Source organism: Lissotriton helveticus, chromosome 7 (genome assembly GCF_964261635.1).
Source record: "Lissotriton helveticus chromosome 7, aLisHel1.1, whole genome shotgun sequence".
Lineage (NCBI taxonomy): Eukaryota > Metazoa > Chordata > Amphibia > Caudata > Salamandridae > Lissotriton > Lissotriton helveticus.
In genome coordinates, this window is record NC_136068.1 from 72,865,895 (window position 1) to 72,892,548 (window position 26,654).

Below are 26,654 nucleotides of genomic sequence, written 5' to 3' on the forward strand. Positions count from 1 at the left end.
TGGAAATGCCAGTGCTGATTTCTTATGTTGGGTACCTGGGTGATCTTGGCTTCCTTTGGAGCAGAATGTTATTGCATCTTATTTCCTGCAAGACAGTCTACACAAGCTTATTTTTCACAAACCTAGTTATTGTTCAACACCTTGTTCCAGGATTTCATGTATTAAAGGTATGGTTTTGGTTAATGTCTTTGATTGCTCTAGTCTGCTCTGATCAGCCTGCTGTGTGTTGTATTCTCATCTCTCCTATTCTGTTGTATTGCTTTAAGACCCACATTCTATGTTTCTGATGTCATACTGTCTCTGTATTCTGTCTTGTCAGTTAGCTCCCTGCTTTCTGATGGGAACACCAGTTATTCTCTGTAGTACATAATAAATACCTTTTATCTATCTACCTGGATCAATACTTTCATTTATAACACATGGCGACGATGAGCAGAGGGAGCTGAACAACTACAGAGGGAGAGGAAAACTCCACTGGTGAGAAAAGAACCACGCAAGCTCTCTTGGTTAAATTTCCAATTAGTGAAGAGGTTGGAAACAAGCTGCTGTTACTGGTTACCAAGAAGAGGAAATGCAAAGCTGAGGGAAGAGAGAAACTGAAGAAATGCTAATCTAGAAAGCGAGACACGAAGACCATACTTCAACCAAGGACAAACTTCAACCTCTGGGAACTGTGAGTGCAGCACAGCGATATTTGATATTTTACATCCCACTCGAATTTACCCAGGACCAAAAGACTGTCGCTATGAAACAAGAAAACTGAGATTTCTGTGACGCGTCGGGTATGCCCCCAAACAACCGGTGAGTTTGACAGACCTTGCCGTTTTCCGTTTTATTGGGGTTAGAAACTGTGGCAAACGCGCAACGCGTACATTTGTTTTGAAGCAGTGCGGATGTCTGTGCAAACGTGAACCACACCGGTGAAAACGGGCGTTTTTTTTAGGTCTACCTACAGCCTGGGTGGAACCACAGGACCGTTTCAATTGAATACAGCATTTTTTAAAAAGAAAGAAAAAGAAGTTTGCATGATTGCTAATGCGCGTGATCACTCACCGTTAGAACTTGTCTAGAACTCGTCTTCCTTGGAACGGAGCTGTTCTTCTCGCTCGCTGGTGTCACGTAGCTGGACGTGCAAGGAACAACGTCATTACCGGAAGCGACGTAACGACGTTACGCATCGACCATTTTGTGTCTATTTCTGGTTACCAAGCAACCAATTTCTACCGGAGCGACGCATTCTGACACGAAGCGACTGAAGCGGGAAATTGTGCCGAATTTGGAACAAGACAACGTTTTGTTTTACAAGTAAGCAATTTTCATCTGGATTATCAGCACAACACGTATTTCTGCATTGTTTTTTTTTTTTTTCTCACACTTCAGTGAAACAATGTCCCCATTATAAACTAGTATTCTCACTACAAAATAAAGAAACTACGAGGGTGTACTACTCACAAAGGAACTGTTACCATGGAGAATCTTAATGTCATTACACCGCCTATGTTCTTACAGTCAGCTGGAGATCCACCCATTGAATGGGATGAATGGATTGATATTTTTGAAAACTACATAGAGGCACTTGATGGGAAGGATTTCAGCGCAACTAGGAAGAAAGCTCTTTTATTAAGTGCATTAGGGAAAGAGGGACAGCACTCTTTTAAGTACTTACCAGTGGGTCTGAACCAAGATGGTAGAACACTGTCCAATGTGTATACTGAGGCAAAAGCGCGGATGAAGAAACAGTATTCAAAAGAAGTTAACATCGTCATGGCGAGACACAAGTTCTACACCCAACCACAGAGAGCAGAAGAATCTGTAGATCAATTTGTGACCAGATTGCGTGAATTATCTATCACATGTAATTTTGGAGAAATAAGAGATGAAATGATAAGAGACCAGCTAATAGTACAGTGTAGGAATAAAAAAATGCAGGAAAAATTGTGGGCAGCAAAGAACCCCACTCTGCAAATGGCTATTGACATAGCTAAAGTAGTTGAAGAATCGAATGCATGTATGAAAGAGATGAAAAAAAAGGATGGTGTGAAGGAGAGTCATGGGAATGGTGTTTCTTGTGTGGAACAGGAGGAAGTTGCTGCTGTGAATAAGAAAAGTGCAGACACTGGAGAGAAGGGCACTAAGAGATTTAGCAGTGGATATCAAAGTACTGAGAAGAATAGATTCCAAGCAAGAATGTGCGGTAGGTGTGGTAGCACATTCCATATCTCTGATTACAAGAGATGTTTTGCCCTAGATAAGGTTTGTAGGAAGTGTGGGAGAAAAGGCCATTTCTTTAAAATGTGTAAAGGGGTGATTGGCGATAAAGTAGCAGTTGTGGAAAAGAGGGAAGTGATGAGAGATGACACTGGGGTCGAGGGCATCAATAAATTATTATGCTTGGGTGGACAGAGCATGGGTAAAGGAGAACCTGGCAGGAGGCAAAGACCCAAGGCTCAATTCCTCATCGATCAAAAGGAAGTCCAGTTAATGGTTGATCCAGGGTCGTTCTGGACTATCATCCCAAAAGATATGTATTTGGAAAATTGGGAAGGTGTACAGCTGTTGACTAGCGATATTAGTCCTTGTGGATATCAAGGAGAGAGTATAGTGTTAATTGGATACATGGTGTGTGATATTTCTTTCAAAGATCGTTTCACGAAAGGGAAGGTTTACGTAGCCAAGTCAGGTCCTGCAATTTTAGGTTGGGAACACCAGTACGATCTCAGTATAGTCATCAACCCCAGGGCTGTACCACAAGTGTTTGTGGTGGACAGTATAACAACTGAGTCGATAGTTAATGGAATGTCGAGTTTGTTTAATGAACACATCGGGCAATTGAAAGGTTATGTGCACAAAATTGTACTGCGTGATGATGCCATACCTGTACAACACAGGGTCAGGAAAGTTCCATTCATTGCACGTGAGGAGGTCAAGAAGATGCTGAAAGAGATGTTGGATCAAGGGGTGATAGAGCAAATTGAAACATCGCCTTGGATTTCTCCAGTCGTCATCACGACCAAACCTGATGGAAATTTCAGATTTTGTGTGGACCTTCGTACCTTAAACCAGAACATCGTAGTAGACAATTTCCCATTACCTAATATCAATGAGTTGGTCCTGTCACTAAAGGGTGGGAAGTATTTTTCGAAGTTAGATCTCCGCAGCGCTTACCACCAAATTAAATTACATCAGGACTCTAAGGCACTGACGGCTTTCATAACCACTGAAGGAATTTATCAGTTCACGCGCATGCCTTTTGGACTCGCATCTGCGGCAGGAGTCTTTCAACGAATGATGGGTGCTGTGTTAAAGGGGGTGAACAAAGTTGTTTACTTCCAAGACGATGTTTTGATCTTTGGGGAGACTGTAGAAGAACATGACCTGATTTTGAAGACTGTTTTAGAAAGGATAGAACAGGCAGGGTTAACATTGAAGAAGGAGAAGTGTAAGTTTGCAGTAGAAGAAGTGGAATACCTTGGCTATACATTATCTGTTAATGGGGTTAGACCAAAAAGGGATTTGTTGGAATCCATCAGAAATGCACCAGTTCCATGCGACAAAGATCAGTTAAGGTCTTCTCTTGGCCTCATCGAGTACTATGCGAAATTTGTAAAAAACTTTGCAGGGAAAACCGAGAAGATTAAGATCCTTTTGAGAAAAGGGTGCAAGTTTGTGTGGGAAGTGGAGCAAGAGAATTGTTTCCAGGAAATCAAGAGAGAAATATGTGAGGCGGGTATCTTGACACCGTTTGACACCAGTCGTAAGTCTGTTTTGACAGTGGATGCAAGTGCTGTGGGAGTCGGTGCAGTGCTAGCTCAGGTGCATGACTCCGGGTTGAAGACTGTTGCCTTTGCGTCAAGAACTCTCACGACCACAGAGAGGAATTATTCTATTATCGAGCGAGAGGCCCTTGCTGCGGCATGGGGTTGTGAGTATTATAGAATGTATTTGTGGGGGTTCAAATTTACACTGTTAACGGACCATAAACCTCTAGTTAAGATTTTGTCACCTGGTGGGGCTGGGAAGGGATCAGCGAGGTTGGCCAGACTAGCTGCAAGAATCCAAGAGTACTTGTACACTGTGGAATATATTCCTGGTTGGAAGAACTGCCAAGCTGATGGCCTTTCCAGACTTCCTCTACCTTGGGAAATGGTAGATAAGCTAGGAGTGGAATCACTCAATTCGGAAGGGTCTGTGGCAGCCGTGGATGAGCTAGTAGAGATGTGTGCTGGGGCGATTAGTAGGAGTTGGTGGAATGCTTCTATGGTGAAGGATGAGGTGTTGAAAGGGGTGAAAGACCTTATTGTAAAGGGTTCAAGGAGAGAGAGTTGTGTTTCTCCTGCTCTTCGTCCATATCTGAAGGTTTTAGAAGATTTGTCTATTTTGGACAAGGAGGGCTTGATCATCCTGAAAGAAGATAAGTTTATCCCACCACAGGAGGTGAGGTTTACTTTGTTCAAGTTAGCTCATGAGGGTCACCTAGGGCAGTCTCTTACCAAGAGGAGAGTGAGGGAGCACTTTTGGTGGCCAGGCATGGACCTCGAGATTTCCAACTGGGTGGAAAGGTGTACGGATTGTATGGAGAGTGAGAAGAGACTTAAGGTGGGTAGTCAGACTGGTTGTGGTACAATAGAAGACCCAGGGTGTCCGTGGCACACTATATGCCTTGATTTTATTGGCCCCTTTTATCAGTTGAGTCAGGATATGAGGTTTGGTCTGGTGGTTGTGGATGTTTCATCAAAGTGGTTGGTAGTCAAGTTTATGAAGGAAATTACCACTAGTAGCACAATCATTGCGTTGAAGGATATTTTCAGAGAAGATGGTTTTCCCATGAGAATTATCACAGATAATGGAACGCAATTGACATCCGTACAAATGGCTAGTTTTTTGGAAGAATGTGGCATTGTACATTCACGAACCTCACTCTACAACCCACAGGGTAATGGCATAGTTGAGAGGGCAAACCGCATGGTTAAAGGTGCGATTCAAATGGTCCTCTCATCCAGAACGAATGTGGGGGATTTGGTTAATGACCTGGTTTGGGCCTATAGGACTACCGAGAATGGCGTGACAGGGAAGATCCCTTTTTGCATGATGAGAGGACGTTCGGCTGGTACCAAACTGGTTGCTGCATGGATGAAGGAGTGTTTGAGTACTGGTGTGTTTGAGAAACACGAAGGTAGAAAGGTGTTGGAGAAGTTGGAAGGTGGGAAGGTGTCGGAGAGTCAGTGCAATATTAAGGTGAATGATTGGGTGAAAGTAAAACCGGGAAGAGTTGGTGTTGGGATGACGAAGTTTAGGGGTCCGTTTAAAGTTAAGTCTGTTCATAAAAGGTTTGTAACTCTGTTTAATGGTGAGAGTTGGAACTTAAGGCGGGTGGCATTATATAAGAAAGCTGAAAAAAAAGTTGAGTTGCCTCAGTCTAACCGTGGGTCTGAACCATTCAATGGGGGTTCTGCTGATGCTGGTAGAAGTCAGAGGGAAAGGAGGCCTCCTAGCTACTTGCAAGATTTTGTTTCTTATTGATGTGGGTTTAGGATTGAAGAGCAGGAGTTCTATTTTATTATTTTAATTTTTTTTATTATTCCTGTTTCTCTAAACGAAGGAGAGAGGATATGTTGTATTCTCATCTCTCCTATTCTGTTGTATTGCTTTAAGACCCACATTCTATGTTTCTGATGTCATACTGTCTCTGTATTCTGTCTTGTCAGTTAGCTCCCTGCTTTCTGATGGGAACACCAGTTATTCTCTGTAGTACATAATAAATACCTTTTATCTATCTACCTGGATCAATACTTTCATTTACAACACTGTGCTCTAGTCTGCTCTGATCAGCCTGCTGTCCTGCCTCTTTACAAAGGTGAATCACACCCTGTGTACACCTTCCAATACCGCAACCGGTCATCCATGCCTGATGGGCCTATCTATACCTGGCCGCAGGATCCAAGCTCTCATAAGAGTGAGCTGGTCTGATTCATACAAGGCTGATATCTGAACACGGTGCTTGTTTATTTTAGATGCTGCCATTTGCATGTAAGGAAACGCAAGCACACTTCTTGTTTTCAATAAATCAACATGAAACCCTAGCACGTATTCCCAAGTCTTTTTAGTTCTTCAAATTGCATCAAATGTGCACACATCTAAGAGACATGTACCCCATTTTTTCTCCAAAGGAAATGTTTTCTGATCCATCTTCTTAAAGGTCTCTACCCTAAAATGATGTCTTTAAATGTAATTTAGCTTATTCCAGATGATTATTTGAATAGTATAGTGCCCATGTATGCGTAGCTGAAGTTGGGCAGGGAAAAATATATTCCTTGCTGGTGTTTTGCAAGTGTGATTTTGCTTGCGCTGATTTGGGGCCAGAACTAGTTATTTTCTAAATGATCTTTGTCCGAAGTGTGTGTCTAAACATTTGTTGTGCAACATGGGCTCTTCAGTGCGGGACAAGACTGCCTATCACAGGTTGGATCCTGAAGTTACTTATTAAACATGGAATTGCAGGGTGTCCTTTATAATTTTGGGTCCAATTTCAGCCCCCAGTGCTCTTTCTATGATTCCTCATTTTCTCTTGGAGAATTTGACTGCGGCCTGCATCCAAAACCTCAAGGTGAAATTTGCCTTTCAGTGATCACAGATCTCATAATTTCGATGGGGTGGGTGCTGATAATAGCCTCATCAAAATTAAGTGGCGCCTCATAATGAGGGCATAAGTGGATGCTGGGTGTTGCCTCACTATCAGTTGCAATAAAAATCTGTTGAGAGTGAAGTAAAATTGTTCAATTGACTTGAGTTTCTCAAAATGGGATTCTAGCAGAATGGCTGGTGGTCTGCAGGATATTTCCTCAGGGTTGGGGGTTGTTTAGGGTGTGAGACCGCCCCTCCAATAAGTGCTGCCTTGGCTTGTTAGTTGGGTCTAGGGGCCCTGAGTTGAGTCTAGGCTGCTATGTCTGTTTTTCTTGTCATCCTGATTTCATTAAGATGTAACTTGCTATATTTAGTGACAGATTTACCCAAAAAGTAGAAAATCTGTACTTCTTTGCATGGAGCCAAAAGTACTACTTTTTTTTATAATTCACAAACATTGAAGGTTATGCCAGTGTCAGGTTTTCAGGCATACTACTGCCAATTAAACACCCAACAGGTGATGAGGTGAATGCTTGCAAATAGTCTAGGGGTAGAATTCCAATCCATTATTTTTTGCCTACTATATTCCCTAGTCTGATGGTTGAGTTTAGTAGACCAAGTAAGAGCTGACAGGATTGAGGAGGGCTTAATTACCTTTACTACTGCCAGATTTAGAGAGGTCTGCTAGCCATGTACATTTGGAGGAACTGCCATCTTGATCGGTTCGGGCAATGTAGGATCAGTTTGATGGATGACTCTGTCAATATACATATGATAGCTGACCATCAAATTTTTCCACAGCGGGAGTTTATATTTGAAAAATAAAATACAAACTAATTGTCAGGCACCGTCTCCAATGCTCCTCGGGGCTGTGTCGAAAGGCCTATACCCACACCCACTCAACGATCCCGGAGCCTGAAGTGATAAACACAGACTCACAGAATAGTTCCGTGAGCGCGGGAAAGGAAGGGGACAGCGGGGAGGGAGATCTGAAATGACAAAGACAATTTGTTTAGAACAACACCCCTCCCTTCAATCTCACTTGGTTCCTTTCTAGCAACCGATCTTATACCAATAACATGTGTCTCTGACCCCTACCTGAAAAGGAAAATAATGGAGTCTTTATCTACAGGAGAGATAGGCTGAGGGTAATACCAGAGACTGCAACCAACTAGAAAAGAACAATTGAATAACATAAGGTGATCTGATACTTATCAGAGGTTGCATATACATCAACACCCATACCTTACATACCACATTAGTTCTGTGTTCTGTTTAGGGCTGCATCTTTCCCTCTGATTTGCTACCCCCCCTGTAGTTTCTCTCCTGTACTGAAGAAAGTAATGAAGAAAGATTCTAGACAAACAATAAGAATACTGTTGGTTAATTCACCATCATATCATTCCTTTCGGAAACGAAGTGCTCAAAAGTCAATGTGCAAAATAAATGGTCCTTGTGACTCCTTCGTGGTCTAAGATTGATGCAAGTTAATCGCCTAGCAGTTTGAGCCCAAACCGCCTTGGCCGTGAGAAAGTGTTGAATTACCCTAAACCCAACGCTGTTAACTGTTTAGCTCCGAAATAAACCTCGGACTAGTAACAAGATATTTCCTGCATGAGAAGGCAGTTGCCCTTCTCCTCCAACAGGAAAAAACAAACGTTGGTTCCACAGAAGATACTGCCAATGAGAGAGTGGAGGATACACACAGCCGCGTGTACCTCCGGACGGCACACTCGAACCATACCTGACACCAATCCGGGTGCCTCCACATCAAAATCCAAACGAACGTTTGTTACTCACGGTTATACCGCTTCTCTCGCTTACCAACCATACCACCAACTCGGCAAGAATTATCGGCACCGACAGCAGACGCCACAAAGCTTTAGTTCCTGGATTTGCTTGTCTTGCATCGCCGCTTGGTGTACTGGGAAACGTAGTGCTATCATGGAGGATTGCCAAATGCCACGCATAATGCGGACAGCGGTGCACTATGACCGTAGTTCTGACACTAATGCCCCCGCACCATGTACGTTTTCTCCCATGATGTGGGATATTATTATTATGATTTTTATTATTGTTATTATTCTATCATTATTATTATTGTATTTTATTTTATTTTTCTATTTTATTTTTCAATATTTGTTATTTTTTTATATTCTATTTTTCTACTTTAGAACTATCACTTTAACACTTTACTTTATTACTGTATCACTTTATGACTTTATTATGTTATTTTATCACTTTATTTCTTAGTTACTTTGTTACTTTATCACTATTACTTTATTACTTTTTTTTCTTAAATTATTTTTATTGTATTTTATTCTTTTTATTCTTTATTTGTATTATTATTATTTTTACTATTATTTCTATTATGTTTATTATAATTGTTATTACTTTATCACTTTATTATTTGTATTATTGAATTATTTTTATTATTTTTACTAATATTATTACTATTATATTAATTTCATCATTTATCATATTTTCTTATTTGATCATTTTATTTTTACTATTATATTGCTATTATTATTATATTGCTATTATTTAATTGGCATTTTTTTAAAATAGTTTTATGGTTATTGTTTTATGGTCATTGTTTTATGGTCATTGTTTTATGGTTATTGTTTTATGGCCATTGTTTTATGGCTATCGTTTTATGGCTATTGGTTTTATGGCTTATGGTTATTGGTTTATGGTTATTGGTTTATGGTTATTGGTTTATGGTTATTGGTTTATGGTTATTATTTTACAGTTATTGCTTTATTGTTAGAGCTTTATTGGTATTGCTTTATTATTTTTATTTTATTTTAATTGTTCTATTTTTATTGTTTTATATTTGTATTGTTTGTGTTTTATTATTATTCTTATATATATATTTTTTACTGTTTCTCACTGTCTGAATATTTTTACTGTTCTTACTATTTTTATTTTATCATTTTATCATATTTTATCTTTTTTGATCATTTTATTGTAACGATTATTATTTCATTGCTATTATTTTAATACTATTATTTTACTACAATTAATGGTTTTATTTTTATCATTTTAATTATTTTATTCTTATATATATATATTTTTTTTTTTACTGTTTTTCACTGTCTGAATATTCTTGGCGGTGACAGACAGTTAAAGTCATCTGGCTCTAAATAGGGTGGACCTTCCGATTGTTTACTTCTGACGTCACTTACTCTGTTGGGCTATCTGAGATTTACAGGGACAGAGTACAGTTACTCATTTAGCTGAAAATTGTGTTCTGCCTGACTCAAAATAGTTTGGATGGACCTTGAGTTTTGCAACCAGGGTAGTCTATTGCTGTTGCAATGGAATATCTTTCCGCCAGTCTCTAAATTGGCCCCAGAAGCAGCAGTGGCCCCTTAATGGCGGATAAGAGTCGCCCCACTGGCTCAGAGCCAGTAGCTGAAAAATAAAACAATATTTTCTTTTTTGAGCTGCTGGTTGAGCCAGCATGTGCAGGGAGGGGTGGGCTGAGCCATGGGATGGGGAAGGAGGAGTGATAGGTGCTCTTTTAAGTGAGCCTGTCAGCTGTGTCGGACGTCTTAGGCTGACAAAACTGATATGCGGACTAAGGTTTCTCCAACCCAGCTGTATTACACAGCCGAGTTGGAGAAACAGCGCAGACTCCCTGTGCCTGAGCGATTATTGATCCAGCTCACTCAAGCCAATCCCCCACGCTTCTCTCATGATCGAGAGCAGCAAGCGGATTGGATGGGGAGTTCATGATGCTGTCCCAGGGACTGCTGCGATCAGGAGCTGGAAGCGGAAGAGCACGAGGTGGCGGGCAGCACCAGGTAAGTCTTTTACATTTTCTTATTATAAAACTCCCTGTGTGCCCCCTCCACCTGCTCACTACTCTTTCTGTGTCAGCCACCACTGCCCAGAAGCCCATCTAATGCAAATCAGGACCTTGCTCCTCATGGAAACAGTCTATCCTGAACCTTGGTCCATTCAAGCATACACCCAGAGACCCACTAATTAGGTCTCACGTGGTGTTGCAGCGCCAAGCGCTGCTCGCTCGGCGAGAGATTTTTTGGATGAGGGGTTTTCAGAAAGTGACTCGAAGCCCCGCCCCTCATTTCAATTGGCTTGCGTCACCGTTTATGCTAAACGGTGGCCTGCCATTGGAAATGAGGGTTTTTAGTTGACGCCCTTCTGACCGATCCGGACTGGGTCGCCTGCTTTGCTGCTTTCGCAAAGCACTTTATCTTTATGGGGCCATGTGTTTCTAATTAGAAACACATGGCCCCATAAAGACAAGAGATCTATGCTTGTTAAAAGTCCAGTTCTGGTGAAGTCGCATTGTCTAAGCGCTTGCTGGGCTCAAGGGGATGCTGGGGGCCTGTCTTTGTGGCCCCAACTCCTAGGGCGTCTGTCCTCATGGCTCACCTTCGGCATGAGACTATCTGCGTGGCTCACCTTTGGAGCAAGGGTCCATGCGTGTGCAATAGGTTGTAGTCTTTCCGCGCATGGTTTCTCCCATGCCTCCTAAAGTTGCTGGTGCGAGGGGGTGCCCAGGGTGACCTGTCTCAGCACCACACCTTCCTCGGCGTGTTTACATTTGCAGTCCGTCACCGCGTGCACGCTGTGCTTCCTGATCCAGTGGAAGACAATGGTAATGAGGACGGACAAGATGCCCACCCTGATACCAATCATGATGCCCAGGTGAAGGGGCCCCACGTAGAGGTGGTGTGGTCCTGGGTACTGCTGTGGGGGTGGTGACGTCTTCGGAGCTCCCTTCCTCGTCGCCATAGAGTTTACAGGACAGTAGGTCGGCTTGCAGAGTGTACCCGGGCTGGCATAAGCACCGGAAGGAGCCGGGGGTGTTGTCACAGGCCTGGTCACAGTACTCCGAGAGGCACTCGTCAATATCCACACAGACCATTCTAGGTGTGCCCTCCACACTGAACGCTTGCACCGCGCTGGCATTGCCTTTCTGAATGATGTACCCCGGGGGACAGCGACAGGACGCCATGGTGTGTGAGTCACACTCCACCGGTCACTCGCTGCTATTGCAGAATATCTGGCACTTGCTGGGATCGCAAGAGTCTACGCTGTACCCCGGGTCACAATCACACCTGTAGGTGCCAGGCAGGTTGATGCAGTTCTGTTCACACACCTGGCCGTAGCACTCATCAATGTCCTCACACTTGTTATCAAACATTTCGTAGCCCGGGTGGCAGAGGCAGTGGAAGCCCCCCCCACTGTGTTCTTGCACTGCTGATTGTATTTGTTCTTGTTCACCTGGCAGCTGTCGACATCGTGGCAGCTGTTGCCATCTTTGCCCAGTTCGTACCCTTCCTGGCACATACACTGTGGCACATTGTTGGTGGTGTTGAGGAAGCAGAGCTGGGTGCACCTGTGGCTGGAGCAGGCGTTGGGGGGGCAGGACGCTTTGCTGTCCATCTTTAGCCAGCTCCAAGCCCTGGGGGCAGGTGGCAATGCTAGACTCCTCTCGACTGCTGTGGCTGTAGCCTCCGTTCTCCACCTCACAGTGCCAGGGGCCTGGGCTCTGGGAAACCAATCTCGTGCTGTCCTGGCCTCGGCAGTGAAGCTCCAATCCGTCAGGAGATATTGAGGCCACCATGTCAGTGGGCAGCGCCATGAAGTCGCTACCATTAGCTCTAAAGGGGGTCACCTAGGTCACCGCGAGGCCAGAGCCAAGGATTAAGGGTCTGCAAGTGCCCGGATAGGTGAACTCGCACCGGAAACTTTGGCTTCTGCTCTCGTAGTCCCTTTCCCACCAGGCCAGATCACTTTGCATGGTCAAGCAGCGATGTGAGCAGCTGTTCCAGCGGCCGGGCCTTCCAGTTGGTGTAGTTTGTGTTGGAGTCTTCGGTGACCCGCTGGAAGCCACGCAGAGGCCCTGGAAGGTCAGGACAGGAGCCGGTTCGAGTAGTGTGAGGCCGGCGGAGCCCTATCCGCAGTGCATGGTTCACCATCAACTCTGCTTCAGACGCACATCGCCTGCCCCACGATTAGTGTAGCTACAAAGATCCACACGCTCCTTCCCTCAATGCAATAGATGTTTCACACTTTGTTTCTGACTGAAAGCGCTTTCAGTGCGCCAGGAGTGCCCAACACCCATCAACTCTGCTTCAGATGCGCAGTGTCTGCCCCACAATCAGTGTACCTACAAAGCTCCATTCGCTCCTCCCCTCAATGCCATAGATGTTTTTAGGTCTCGCCTGTCAATGCGCATGCGCATTGAGCTTGCGAGACTATAGCGTCTTAAACAGACTTTACCTAACTGGGCGATTTGGTGCTGTGCCCGTGGCTTTTAGGTCAATGCGCAAGCGCATTGACCTAAAATGCGCGTGCACATCATCAAATCGCCGTCTGTTCCCCTTTGCCGCACTCCTCCCACACCTTTGAAGTGAAGCATAGCTTCACTTCAAAGGCATCCGCTCCCCCCGCCCCCTGCTTCACACGTCTCACGGCCGCAAGGCCGTCTCGTATTTCTCCTCCCTCCCTCGCCTCCCAAGTGAATGCCATGCAACTGTGGGACACTCTGTTTTTGAGAATCCAGTGACTGCCTGAATTCACTGATTTGCCGATTGTCATGAAAAGTTCATTTTATAATTCAATAAAACATTACCTACAAAAAAGTGATGGCTGTCTGAACATAGAGCTCGGTATTTACTCACATCATCCAGTCATAATAGAGGAACAATTGATAACTTTAGAACAGCTAAAAAGACTTCCAGATCGGCCTTTACCTTCCGTAGGTTCTGTGGTGATGGAATGTATGACGTTACGTATACATTCACAACGCATACATTCACAATGTCTTTTAAAACCGACTGCCCCCTCCTCCTGCTTTCCTCTGTTTCTAAAACAAACCGCCTCCCCCCTCACCCCCCCCAGCCGAATCCACTTTCCTGTTGAAGAAATGCCATAGCTGCTTGAAGCTTTTTCTATATCTGGTGCTCTCAGAGTGTACTTTACGTATTTATTTTTCTAGCAGAGAGAAGTACACCGAAGGGCACATGTACGTTTCACAGAATTCATAAGTGTATACTCCTGTCAAATGTCAATACTGTGGTCTTGCGTGCAGCTGCATTAAACCGATTTGCATATTCTGTGGCCAGCACGCCTGTGTTCATTCACCTTTGTTTTAGGATTCAAGTTATACTTTCTTATTTCGCTGTGATCTTGTGTTTTTTTGGTAACTAAATAATGGTATTAATTACTACCAAACGCTCTCATTTTAGCAAATACCTCGCACATATTCAAACGTAAATCTCGCCATTTGCATAGAAATGTTTGCTCCAAAGACATAGCCCACTGCGTTATTTTGCAAGGACTGGAACTTGTTACCTTATTCACAACCTTCGGTATCAATCAGTCAAGTTAACTGTAAGCTGTGTCTGAGGTCTGTGGCACAAAGGCCCCTGCTGCTTCACACTACGGCCCGTGTCTCTCCCCCATCGCCGCTCTCCCCGCTCCGCCCCCTGCTGCGGCCGTTTCGCATTTCTCCTCCCCCCTCCCCACAGAAATGCCCTCCGTCTTGTTCGTCTTGCTGTTTTTGTTTTTTTGGTAACTAAATAATGGTATTAATTACTACCAAACGCTCTCATTTTAGAAAATACCTCGCACATATTCAAACGTAAATCTCGCCATTTGCATGGAGATGTTTGCTCCAAAGACATAGCCCACTGCGTTATTTTGCAAGGACTGGAACTTGTTACCTGCAATTACAACAAGAACTCCTGCTATAAACAAATTAACCCTCTGTGGTATCTTCTCTAAATTCAGTGATCGCTTCAGGTTATTCACAACCCTCGGTATCAATTGCCATTATAAATTACAATAACTTTTTATTTAAGTATTAATTATAAAAAAATAAAGGCCATTGTTATTTGTAATATGAATACATATAAGTCACGTAAATAAAACATATTGCATTACAAATGCTATAGGTGTCACATTTGCAAAAGTTATAACTATTGGCATTGTAAATGACAAAGCTATCAATTTAGCTATTTTAAAAACCAACACATTAATAAAATATGTCATTTACAAGACCAATAGCTCCAACTTTTCTAATGCGAGACCTATTGCATTTCCAATGCTTGTTCAGACTTAGTTTCTGCCTCGCTTCAGGCGCACAGCACTTTCCTGCGATGCGAGTACCTCCAAAGCTCCTCCCCTCACAAGAAAAAAATTACCATTTCGTCTCCCTTGGAAGTCGCAATTTATTCCATTTTTTTTTACTGTTTCAGAAATTTAAATGCGCAAGACAAATGCTGATTGGGATTGTTTGTATCTAGATTTGCATCCATGCTTTTATTTGTGATTTTTAGCTGCACGTGATGAGAATTTGTAACTTTTGTTGTCAGATCCAAAAGACTCGTTTACCCACTTATTTGTTTCGACTCAGACGCTGAAGTAGGTAAACACATCGGAAAATGCACAGGGAGGTGTGGCAACGAGCAATCTGCATCGCCTCGCATCTTTATTTATTTCTAAATGGCAACGCTTTCACTTTAAACACTCCTTTCATTGTGTAAGAACGGAGTCACTTTCACTATGTATTTGCATTTCTTTATTTCTCACTGGCAAACAAATTGATTTGCTTTTCCGAAGGTGCTGGGCCAACAGCTTGTTGTTCTCCAGTACCCAGATCCCCCCCTCCCGCTGTTCACTGTTAACCCGACTTGCTCTTCTGTCCCAGGCTCTCATCTCCCCACCCCTACTCCACCCTGAGCTACTTCCCTTCCTGCTGTCTCCTGAGCACCGATCACTTGATTTACAGCCTCAATAGCTGTAACTGATTTACTAAAAGGAAAACTGCCACCGCAAATAAAATAACCTGCATAAAAACATTACCACTACTTCATTGATGTCTCTCTGCTCTCCTGGTCACACTGTCCCTCTTGTCGCATTGTCACACTGTCCCTCCTTTCACCAGAGTCTCTCGTGTTCTTAGTGGACGACGCCTTTCACCTCAGCCTTTCACTGTCTTCTAATAGCACTCCCCTCCGCTACTTTATGGGCTATCTCTCCCCTCGCCATTCTGTCCCTCCTTTCACTAGTGAATCTCCATTTCTCACCAGTCACCTATTTCATCACCAACTTTGTCTCTCATTGTGACACTCCCCACCAGCACTTCACAGGCTCTACCTTTTTAGGTCTCGCCTGGTGCTGGCAATGCGCATTCGTTACTCTTGCCTTGCGAGGGCTTCTTGGAATCGATACGATTCCAGAAGCTCACTTTCTGCTCCGCCCGTGTTTTGCATTGGTGAGTGTCATTTTACGTCACCAATTATGCAAAACTGGGTGTTATCATTGTCCAGGAGGGTTTTTAGTCCCTCCTGGTTACCACCATGTCTGCTTTTGGCCCCGCCCACCGGAATTGCATCTTTTACTGGCGGCGGGAGACCGTGTTTCCTAATTAGCCGCTATGCACTATTTTTTGTTTTCATTCGGCTTTGACAAAGGCAGCCGCATGTTTATTTTTGCATTGCTAAAGCGTGATGTATTTTTACTGCACTTTATATAAGCAACACGCAAGGACAGTTTACCTTGCATGTAAACAGCAGGCAGCGCAACCATCTTGGTGGTGCTTGTGTGTATGCGTACATGGTGTGCAGCCTGACATTCCACTGACCAGAGTCTCCCTATGCACCAATATTTCAGCGGGCTGCTTGTTTCCACATTCCTGCTGGTCCTGCCCTCCAAAACCTTCCTGGGCTCGCCCACTTCCTCACTGTCTGCCTAGGATAGATTGTAGGAATACAGGTGCTACTTTACATCAGTGTGGAAGTAGCTTGTCTGACCTTTGTCCCCGTCTCTCTCTTTTTAGATCCTAAGTTTTCACCCCTCTCTTTCCCAGGGCCACCTCTCCCGAGCGCCCTACCAGGGGTTCTCCATTTTCACCCATGGCTCCACCCCCTGCTCTGGACACTCCTACTTGGCTGTAGATACTTAGCCCCTCAGCGCCTCGCCATGGAACGGGCTCTGGAGAATAACCTTGCTGGAGCTGCGAAAAGTGAAATACGATCCTTTATGGGACAGGAAGCAGGCGAGGAGCAGCGGCCAGTAGTCTGGAGAGCAGTTTTAAAACATCGGTTGGGGTTTTTTCCGCGAGCTGGGATGGGGAAATGGGGCCGCTACTCCGTATAGCTCCTGAATGTTCCCATGCCCTGTGTGCACCTTCAGATAGTTATAACTTCGTGGCCAGAATCATGTACACATATATATTTTTTACATTTCTCTATAGCGTGAACTCGAGGCAAAGGTATTGGAACGCTTTGTGAGCACCCTTTACACAAGGACACATTTGTTTTTGTAGCCACAGGAGATAAAGTGAGTTGCCCAGAATCTCAGGACCTTGAGCCAACGCCGAGACCCGAACGTGGTTCCCCAATTACAATCTCGGCAGAGTGGGCAGCTCTGGGGTTACGCCACACCCTGTCCCCCAATGGAATGTGCCTTGCTGAGCTGCCGCATTTGGAGTGAGCGATTTCGAGTGCGGGGTGGAGGGGTTGGTAGCAAAGAGCTGATTTTGCCCTTCTCCTTCAGCCTAATCCGACCCAGCCCCCCCCTGCTTTGTTATTCACTTCACATGTCTATTGTCCACTTGAGCTCCTCCAGGCAGCCAAGGCCTCTTCCTTAAAGGCCTCAGTGAATGGCGTAAACAGGGCATTTGGGTATTTAGGTGACTTGAATAATCAGTGATGGACTTTGATGCTGCGCGTGACGTTGCGGTCCTGGGATGCTTTAATAGTGCACATCTGACACTTGTAGTTGTTCGGCGATTAGGTGTATTTATTGTTGTATTGGATGCCTATTTCCTAATTGCTGTTTTTTGTGGGGGGCAATGAACACCTTTTCTTATACCCTTTATACATGCTAAGTGTTTCGGTGTACAGCTGTACATGAGTACTCTTGTGTGACATATATAGTTTTATCTAAAAAGTTCTGAGGAGCATTGAAAATGCAATAGGTCTTGCCTTTATTTAAGCCGGTAAAGCCATTTGATTTGCTAATGGTATTGTATAGCAAAGCAAATGGCTTTAACTTAACCCTTTCACCGCGGCGGAAATTCCGCCGCGGTGCGGGTGATTTATAGCCTGGGCGTGGTTCGGACGGCCCCCCGTCCGTCGTCCGCACACGCCCACCGTGACGTCGGACGGCCGCCGGCCGTCCGACGCACGCAAGGGGTTAATGAAAGGCAAGACCGATTGCTTTTTTAATGCTTGTTATCCTGGCCCTTCCTACTCCAGAGTCGCTGCTTCATGCCTGACTCTTCTTTTCACCTCAGCCTGTCATCTCTCCTAATGGTACCCAACCACCCCTGGTCCTCCTGCCCTTCTGATCTCCTCGTTACCCTGTACCTCCCTTCATCAGAGGCTGGCTCTTTTTTATTTCCCATTAGCTCGTTCTCCAGTGCCACAGGATCATAACAAAAGCAATAGCATTATGCAAATCATATTAATCTACTGGAAATAAAGTAAACTTCATTTTCAATGCCAATATCTCCAACATTAACAAATGCGAGACCTATTGCATTGTAAATGCTTGTTTTCCTGACCTGCTGTTGTTGGTTTTAGGACTATGGGCACTTTATCACTGCTGATCAGTGCTAAAGTGCATATGCTTTCTGTGTAAATTGTGTTATGGATTGGTGTTTCCATGATTGGCGTATTTGATTTACTTGTCAGTCACTAGTAAAGAGAATGGAGTGTGCCAGGACCTGTAAATCAAATGCTACTCGTGGGCCTGCAGCACTGATTGTACCACCCAAATGAGTAGCCCTGAAAAGGTAACTCAGACCTGCCACTGCAGAGTCTGCGCGCAGTTTGTAACACCCATGTCGACTTGGAAAGTGTGCCCACTTGCCTGGCCCTAACCTTACCTTTTCGTACATGTCAATCACCCCTAAGGTAGGCCCCAGGTACCCTTGTGGGCAGGGTGTAGTGTATGTGAAAGGTAGGACACACCCTGGTATGTGTGGCATGACCTGATAGTGAACTACTGCCAATTTCTTTTTTCACTACTGAAAGGCTATCTGGCCAATAGGAAAGCATGGGAGTTAATTTATAACATCTTATAAATATAACTTCCCATTAGGACCAGATAGGAAAATAAAGTTTAGTACGCCTGAACTCAGAATCTAAAGATGCATCTTTTAGTAAAGGTCATTTTTAGGTTTCGCTGGAGCACGGAGCTTTTAGCTCCGCCTCCAGAGAAATCTGTAGTCTTCACAGTAAGGACACTTGAATACGCCCTCTTCCGCCCTCTGTTCCATTGGCTAGCTCCATAAATGGAGGCTAGCCATTGGAACAGAGATCTGTCCGTCAAGGCCGGACCAGATTCGGGGGCGTTCCCGCGATTTTTTCCCTCTCCGCCTCTGCGATAACGTCCTCGCGGCGGTGGGCGGAGTTTCGTTTTTTTCCCTTGGGGTGTTTGTTTTCGTCATTATGCCGACCACGGCCGCCGGAAGAAGTCCAGGTGAGTGTTCCTCCCCCCCCCCTCCGTGTCTTTCCCGCCCCCCCGCCGTCCGTGCCTTTCCCGCCCCCACCCCCCCCAACCCCCCCCCCCTCCCGCTTCCGTGTCTGCAGCGGAGGACGAATACTTCTAGGCACTTAAAGGTGCCAGGATTTATTAATCACTGCTAAGGAGCACAACCCTGGCATTCAATGGCTGCAGAAGAATGACGGCACCCTTTCCGTCATTCATTTAAAAACTGCCTTCAGGGACAAACAAGGTCCGCCATACTGATGCGCCCCCTCCATCCTGGGCAGACAGCGCCATCAAGAGGAGGCAGCCCCTGCACCCCAGAGCACCACTGTGGGGCCGACGCCCACCGAGGCCACCAATCGGGGCACAGAGAATGTGACCATACCTGAAGGCGGCGTGGCCTCACATACGGGGACCATCTGTGTGACTCGACCTATTCGGGCCCAGCACAGACCCGGGGGTCATAAAGGTAAAGCAATAATAGCCGTGATCGTTTATCTAGCACGGACATTAAGCTTTTGACCCACGAATCTGACGCCTTTTACGATGTGAGCGGGCGCTGCACGCAAGATGTGGGCCCCTTTGCCAAGAACCGCTTTAAGCTGAATGGAATCCCTCGTGGACAGGTGCAACTAATCACAGTTACTTTTTACAAGCTGGCTCAGCTTTATTAGGGGTGTTTTATTAGAAACACTAATTGGAATATTCGCAAACACTATGAGAGGTCAGTGGTCGAGGATCCACTGCAAAAATCAGTGTGAATCCAGGTGCTAGGTGCCCACCACGGCGGGGCTGACTTAGCCTTCCACCTGCCAGGGGCGATAGCATGAAAAGCATTAAATCAAGTTCTAGATAAAACTGGGATGAATTCTAAAACAAATGGTCTATAGTATGCATAATTGACCAAACTTCCTGCGTGTCCTTCTTCCTCATCACTCACTAAGGGCGTGGCTTCAACCTCGGCAGGCATTTGTGCCCGTGCAGCGCCCATCCAGCATGGGTGCAGTTAAAGAGACTGACCCCCCTCTACAATGGGTGTGCCCAAAACGTAGTCAGAAGTACAGGGACTCCTTCTTGTTGAGATATGTAGGACTGCCATTTTGGCATCAGCCAGTACCTATGTGTGGCTTCCCCCGTGTGATCTTGTGCGACATTCCAAAACCAAACTTTGCAGCTTATCAGCGAGTGTTGCGAACCCCTGGCTGAAACCATTTAAGATGAATCCCCATTGTAGGGACGCTTGCTGGTGCTCTACTAGAGTTAGTAGAGTTACTGCCTCCAGACAAGGGACAGCCTAAGTAATTGTCATGACAAGAATGCGCGTGGTCACTGAGTAAGGGGTGCGCAGTCCGACACATTCACAGGCGTCTGGTTGCTCATAACACAATTTGTATTGTATGCTTTTAATACCACCTTTTTCTGTGGTCTAGAATATGACAGTGTTTCTGTCTAATTTGCCATGTTTTTGTCTTAAAGTTGGGGAAATAATTGCCGAGGTCAGTCCTTTTCTGATTTTATTTTTGTAGTGTTATGAAGTACTACAATGTTTTAGCGTGCATGAATCTGTCTGCATCTTTCTTTCCACTAGCCATCTCACCGTTGATAATAAGATTGGGGACCTAATAAGTGCTAAATTGGCAGCTCTCCTATAGCTCCATTCTTTCTGAGCAGGATTAAGAAGCCGCTATACGCCCCCCCGCCGTCCGTGTCTTTCCCGCCCCCCCCGGACCGTGTGCTTCCCCCCCCCCCCCCTCCCGCTTCCGTGTCTTTCCCGCCCCCCTCCCTCGGATGAGGACTGCAGTGAAGCGGAGGCAGGCTGCTCCACCAGAACATCGAGACAGCAGGGCATTGCCAATGGGTACCACGCCGCAGAGGAGGCGTGTGCCCTCGGGCACGGCGCGTAGCTCTCCCCAGCTTCTGTGTTATTCCTTTCCCTGCAGAGTGCACTTGATTACCAGGTAGCACAGCAGAGGAAGGGGCGGAGTCGAACCATACTACTCGGAGGTAGGGTGGCAGATTTACGGGCCCTGCCCCGTCCCCCCCCCCCGCTCCGACAGCAGTCCCGGGCGTGGGTGAGGGCTCGCCAGGCCACGCCGAGCTGTAATCGAAGCCACGTGCAGCAACGCGCTGTGGCAGACACCACTTGCCCCGCTGAGAAGGGGGAAGAGCTGGAACAAATTATATGCATTCAAAAATATACACTACATTGACAGCAGAAATCGCCCTGGTAACCCGAGTCTAAGGTTACCAAGTGCGTGAAACTAATAACCGAGTGGCCTGCGTCCCGCCAGCAGCCGCGGCAGCGGGGTGTCAAATGCGGGGTGCAGCCAGGCCCCGGGAACTGGGAGCCAGTGAGAGCTGATGTACCTGCAAGGTGAGAAATGGAGTCTCCGCGCTGACCTGGGCATTGCCACAGATGCCAATCACTTTAGGTATACAGAGCTCTCCAGTCTGTCCACAGTCCTACCTAAATCTGCCCCCTTAACCGATAAATCACCCCTAAATAGACAGCACTGAGCGCTGGGAACTGGTTAAAAACTTCCACAAAGCCTTAGACTCTTAGCATAGCCATGATGACATGACAGAGGGTTTGGTGGCCGAGAGGCTCCCGTGTGACTTCTCTCCTTCCTCCTCAAGTTGGAAACATATCTGACGTCATTGGCACTTCACCCCGATGCCAGAGAACGCTAAAGGATGCCACCGAACTCTAGAGACTTTTGTAGGGTGACTTTCCGAATTCTAGACACCTCTGGCCTCACTCTCCCCAGGACCTCTGTCCCATCAACAAAAATATTAGAGTAGCTATTCGCCCAAATTAACTCTCTGAAAATTAATTTACTGCAAAAGTGTTCTCTAAATTTGTTTTTATGATTCACAGATTTCGTCTTTCAGAAACAATACTTATTGGGATCTGCTCTTGGCAGGCTGCAGTATTGCTGACAGAAGCAAACTGGGCAGCCCTCGGGGGCAGCGCTTGTTAGCTTCACATATATTTATCATAATATGTATCTCACCAACCAAGCAAAAAATCTCACAAAACTCATTACTTCCTTTTAAAAGTTGTACCGAAGAATACTAAATATCTGTAAACAACCTCTGCTGTGTTTTGTGCTGGCCAGCCCTGCAGGCTGATTTCACTAAAGGGGTTTCTGACTGGAATTAACTTTTTAGGGGTATTGATGCTAAAAATGAACGGTGTGCAAAGACCACCGTCTCTCCTCTCCTCCAGGGAAGATGTGCATAGCTCCTGATTTTTTTTATTTTTTTTTAACCTTTACTAATTTTACAAATAATTCTTATTAAACGTCTTACGAGCAACGTTTATTGCTGCATTGCAGGACAATATAGGCTGCAAAACAAAAGTTTCACTCTAATCCAAGCCAACCAAACTGAAAAATGCATTTAGAGATTCTCTCAGCAAGTCTCTTATTGTTGAGCTTTTGTATGTACAATCACATTGTTAAGAAGTACATTAACCACCTGCTTTGAGGCGAATACATGTGAGGGCCCCTGTGCAGTGAAGGGAAAGCTGGGGGAGAAGAGGTGATGTCCTTGGCAGGCAGGATCACTGCATGCTCCCTTGTGCGGTGGGTAAAGGGCCAGGCCATGGAAAGGACCTGAGATGCATGCAGCCCTTACCCAGGGCAATTTTACTTGTCCAATCTTCTGGCTGGAAAACTGGTTCCGCTGCTCCAGCACCCTGTAAATCAAGGTGCACGAGCACCGGCCTACCAAGAGTTGTGCAGAGCGTAAATGCCACGTGGGTTCTCGGTTTCTCACAACTAATTCCGGGCCATGGTGTTTTCTGCAGAGGATATGTTATGCTGAACCATTTTATTAACAATAAACAAGGATAATTGTTACAGAAGTCACAATTTTCACTCGGAAGTTAAAAAGTGATGAAAAAAATGCAACCTTTCCCACAGTCCGTTGCGAGTTTGAGCAAAACAGAAAAAAAGTATTTGCACGAGGTTTCGTTTTGATGAAGGGCCAGGTGACTGTTGTAGTGTTTCTGGTCGATGTGATGGCATAAGTTCCTTCCAAATGTGCGAGGGATGCTCGTGGCACCGGTTTCTGGCGCCAGCTCCCCCCACACATCTTCTGGTAAAAATAGACTGCGGGTATTAGCGTGGGAGGGCATGGGGTATTTCTGGAATATCAGGGAGAGGGAGAGAAAAGCTGGTATTTCGCTCTTTTACTCACCTGGATCCTACGCGCCCTTCTTTTTGCTGAACATGCCCTTTCTATAGGGCCTTTTATGGTGCCCCTCCTCCTTTCACCCCAGTCCTGATGAAGACTCCCACGTAAGGGATTGAAGAACCTACATAGGCACGGGGTCGAAACGTCGAGACACTACACTCTGCCAATATAACCAACAGTGATTAGTCCACTGTGGTCTTTTGTCTGAACAATGGCTAGATGATCATTTATAGAGCATATGTTATGAATCTATTGGCCGAAGAAAAAGCCAGTCTGTAATATACGTATGAATCTGTGATTGTCACTACATTTCCTTTCCTTATACCCTTTTAAACCTCACTTGAATCACACAGCTTTCCCTATTCCCCTCTTCTCCTGGGCACTTACTGCTTTTCTAATAACAATTGATGCTAGAAACGCTGTATGTCCAGTGTGATTAAACAACACTAGTACATTATTTATATAATGTTGTCTCTTTTATTTGTTTTCATGATTTATGTATGATTTATGGTTGTTATTGAAATAATAATTTACGCAAACTCAACAAGGTATCTGTTTTATTGTCGACCAGTAAGTAGGTGTCGGGATGGATGTATGATTGCAAGGATGCGTGACAGAGTGCTTGTTGATGTCTTGAGTGCCTAAACTCCGCAGTAACTGAAGAGGCCCTTTCAGTTATAGAATGTAGAATGTCTTTGTAGTGCTTGTTTAGCCTCATCTGGAAATTTTTTGACATTCTTTGAACTGGTGTAAATTAAATCATTAAAACTATACATAAAACCTGACCTCTCCTGTCATGCCAAGTTTTGGTGTTGTTTTGTGGAGACAGTTTTTCTCCTTTGCTTTGGTTTATTTGTAGCTTTGGCTAACACTTTCATGTGCTACTTAAAATGGTGAAAGTAAATTAGGCAATGCCTATAACCTTTTTTCTTTACCCATTACTTGTAAACCTTTCTAGGACGAGCCAATTGTAAATGACCTTTTTTGGAAAAGTTTGGTGTGTACTGTACATGAAACTGTTATAATTGAAACAAAAATGCTTTTGCTGTGGACTTTTCAATCTAGTCATAACAGATGCATTCCATAATAAGTAATTTAATCTTCAAGTTTTGTTCATATTTCTCTTGCAACTCTCCACCCCACCCCTACTTAATATGCAATGAATGTCGTCATAGCGCCTGATCTAATTCACAGCCGCATGCTGTTGAGTGTTATTAGTAGCCAATGTCTGAAATTTGCATTGGACGCGTGTACACACCGTGCAGCGCCCGTGCGGCCACCTGTCTCCGCGCCATCTCCGCCACACACCAGATGCGTACCCTTTCATAACCGCTTTCAGGGTGCTTTCAAGGGGGAAACGACCGCCATGGCATTATCCGCGCAAACATCTGCAGCAAATGTTTATCAATTTAGGAAAAAAAGTACCATAGCAATGCTTGCATAACAAATTGGAAATGTGTGTTTTAGAGGAATCTAGGTTTGAGGTTCATTGACTCTCTGTGTGTGTGTGTGTGTGTGTGTGTGTGTGTCTGACTCTGTATGTGTGTGTGTCTGACTCTGTATGTGTGTGTCTGACTCTGTGTGTGTGTGTCTGACTGTGTGTGTCTGACTGTGTGTGTGTGTGTGTCTGGCTCTGTGTGTGTGTATCTGGCTCTCTGTGTGTGTGTCTGGCTCTGTGTGTGTGTGTCTGGCTCTGTGTGTGGGTGTCTGGCTCTGTGTGTGTGTGTCTGGCTCTGTGTGTGTGTGTCTGGCTCTGTGTGTGTGTGTCTGGCTCTGTGTGTGTGTGTCTGGCTCCGTGTGTGTGTGTCTGGCTCCGTGTGTGTGTGTCTGGCTCCGTGTGTGTGTGTCTGGCTCCGTGTGTGTGTGTCTGGCTCCGTGTGTGTGTGTCTGGCTCTGTGTGTGTGTGTCCGGCTCTGTGTGTGTATTTGTGTGTGGGGCTCTGTGTGTGAGCAATGCCAATAGCTCAAACTTTTTCAAAGGCGAAACCATTGCATTGTAAATGCTTGTTACTTTCTGTGTTTGAAAATACCCCTTTTGGAAAGTAGGTGTTTTCTTGCTTAGCCATCCTTTGTGTCTCTGCTAGGAGGTGTATTGTCTTTCTGGCTTTGGAGTGACAGGAGTTGGGGTGGTGCTTTCTCTCAGACTGCCACAGGGGTGTTGATGTATGTCCTGCCTTTCCTGAATGAGTCAGGGCTGGGCTGAATAGACCTGGGCTGCATTCAAAGTAGTGGGAGGAGTTGTCACTAGAACCTGAATAGGCCCGGTCTGCATTTTGAGTGGTGGGAGGAGATTTCAATTGGACCTGAATAAGCCCTGTCTGCCTTTCACAATGCTGTCTCCGCCTCCTGCTGGGAAGCTGTACCAGAGAGGACAGAACTGGTTCTGGCTAGGCACAGACACACTCTGCCTGAGAGGACAAAGGATTTGGGGCTATAAAAAATGGGGCCCAAACCCCATAACTTTTGAAATCTTTTGGCCCAAGAAGACTGCCAAGAAGAAGAGCTGGAGAAGCTGTGAGGAGGAACTACCACTTTGCTGAGTGCTTTGCTGTGTTGGCCTGCAGTGGCTGCGTCTGTCTTGGGCAGTGAAAGGACTGGACTGAACTTTCTGCAATCTATTTTTGGGAGTTTCTCCAAGGGCTTGAGATAGAGCTTGCCCCCTGTTCAAGAAGTCTCAGGAACAGCAAAGACTTCAAGTTCTTCTGCCCTCCGCACTGGGGACTGTGTGTTTTGTGCTGCAACAGAAGAAAAAGCAACCTAACGCCGTCTATGACACCGCTGCCGACTCAGTGTCCTGAAGGCACCGCAGAGGGCACCGTCGCAACGTCCCTTGGCTCACTGACGCCTGCTGACGCCGCCACTGAGCCGCTGCTCGGACTGCAACGTTTGGGCACCGCACTCCGCATCACCTCGCTTGACAACTCTGCCTTGGTATCCCTGCTGCTCCATGTCGAAATCAACGCTGCTGTTTGCACCGTGTTTCAAGGGCACCGCTCGTAAAGTTACACGACGCACCGTCCACATCCTGCACCGCAGCCTTGGCCTACCGATGCCATCGAATCCAGTTCGTCAGCGGACGACGGGGCTTAAGCAACGCCGCCACCGCCGCTGCTTGCCCCGTAACCTGCCAACACCGCGACGAGCACTGCATCACTTCGCACCGTGACCCTGGTCTCACCGACGACACCATCTGATGCCGCCACCAAACCGCTGCTTGTACCGCGACCTGAGGGCATTGCACTCCGCACCGCAGCACTTCACACCGCAGCACCAGATGCCTGCCGATGCCAGCGCTCCTGAGTTAAACCGCAAGGAGTTCGATCTGCAACTCGTGTGACTTCAAGGGCCTTA

At 45.6% G+C, this 26,654-nt stretch overlaps 1 protein-coding gene and 1 pseudogene across 5 annotated transcripts in view; one reads left to right on the plus strand and one right to left on the minus strand.

Moving 5' to 3' along the window:
- Window positions 1-26,654, plus strand: part of PEX5 (peroxisomal biogenesis factor 5) — a 182,744-nt gene that overhangs the window by 31,504 nt on the left and 124,586 nt on the right. The gene's annotated exons all lie outside the window — the stretch shown is intronic.
- LOC144768935 (thrombomodulin-like) lies at window positions 11,125-12,578 on the minus strand (annotated as a pseudogene).